A 1,936-nucleotide genomic window follows, 5' to 3' on the forward strand; every position below is an offset into this window, starting at 1 on the left:
GCACCACTTTAAGGTCTTACTGCTTTAAAAATTGGATGTCATTCTAAAATAGAAAATTATGGATCTTTTTAACTCGAGTCAAATCTTTATATAGTTCGATATGACCCGAGTTTACACAGACAATGCTTTTTATTCAAACAACTTTGTAGACAGTGTTTTTGAAATTCTGCTGTCACAAATTGTCTGTTTAGAAAGTCCACTACTATTGTGCTTATGTGCTTATGCTTGTAGTGTCATCATTTAGATACAAACCTGTTTCAGATCAGGGTGAAAAATCTCGGAGGTCACATGTGGAAGCTGCGCACGTTAAAGATCCTTTGATGATCCAAAATCGATAAGAGTAGACTTCAGCCGCCACCAGGGCAAAATTCAAAATTAATTCATGCCAAACTGGAAATGTTTAATGTGTCCGGCGTGCTCATTCCACTTTATGTAGTTGCAAGTGCCGCTTACAAAAACATAAACGTTTCTCATTTCCTGACCATTGGTCCACAGGAGGTGATTCGGCGGTTTGCTGCTGTCCCAGAGCCAGAGTTCCCTGGTCATGTGATACTGGAGCAGTACCAGGCTCAGGTAAGGGAGCTCTCAAAACCTTCTCACATCTTGCACTTTATTTTTTATTGTCCAATCAAAGGAAATTTTTAATCCCTCCAAATGTCATTAATTTGGTGTACAATTGTGTGTCAAGCTCTTTTATTGCTGTCATCTTTTTCTCATGCAAGTGAAAATTTTATGTTTATGTGAAATAGTTTTAGGAGTTCGTTCATAGGGTAAAAAATTAAATGGTCATTAATTTCCTATCTGTTTTTCTGCCCCTGTCACCTTCTCCCTCCCTCCCTCCCTCTCCCTCCCTCTCCCTCCCTCACTCTCTCTCTCTCTCTCTCTCTCTCTCTCTCTCTCTCTCTCTCTCTCTCTCTCTCTCTCTCTCTCTCTCTCTCTCTCTCTCTCTCACTCTCCCTCTTTCTTCCTCTCCCACTCTCTCTTCCTCTTTCTCTCTCTGTCTCTTGCTCACGCTTTCTTTTGATGTCTTTTTAACAAACCTCTCTCCTTTTATTTACTTTGACTACCTCCTCTCTCGACCCCCCCCCCTTCTCTCTCTCTCTCTCTCTCTCTCTCTCTCTCTCTCTCTTTCTCTATCTATCTATCTATCTAGCTAGCTTACACACGCTCGCACAACACACACACACACATACACACACACACACACACACACACACACATACACACGCACACACACACACACACACACACAAACACGCATACCCGCGCACATCCACCACCCACGCTCCTTCTTCTGACCTTACTACACCCAATGCTGACAACAAAAGAGAGAGAAAAAAAAAAGAAAACCCCTAGATGAACTAGCGATCATTGAAATCATGTAGTACTCATCTATCACTCGTAACATTCTATACACTCAAAGCACTGCAACAAAAACGATAAGCATGTTTTTGATGCTCTGGGAAACCTGATAGTATTATGAATGGGGAGAGGGAGAATGCGCGACTGTTAACGACAAGTTATGCAACATCTGATGGTAAAAAGGGGGAGAAAAGTATATGGCTACAAGAACAAAACAAAAGACATACGTATTCGCTGACAGTAGAAGGCTAAGGTATTCATACATGGATAGATAGATAGATAGATAGATAGATAGATAGATAGATAGATAGATAGATAGATACACAATACTATTTGGATGATTACAACCAACAGTGGCGAGAAGGAAGAGGGGATATAGACAGAAGTCAAGAAGACCTAATATTATTGCTCCATTATCTTTTACTTTTACGTCAATGATCATCAAAGAAGTTGTTTTAAAAAAAAATCATTCGTGCCTATCCGATGTGGTGGTGAGCTAAGACGAAGAATTCTGAAACCGTCTCAAAATGAGAAAGGGTGCTTTTGGTGTGTTTGTGTGTGTGTGTGTGTGTGT

Source organism: Aplysia californica, unplaced genomic scaffold (genome assembly GCF_000002075.1).
Source record: "Aplysia californica isolate F4 #8 unplaced genomic scaffold, AplCal3.0 scaffold00001, whole genome shotgun sequence".
In the NCBI taxonomy this organism is placed as follows: Eukaryota; Metazoa; Mollusca; class Gastropoda; order Aplysiida; family Aplysiidae; genus Aplysia; species Aplysia californica.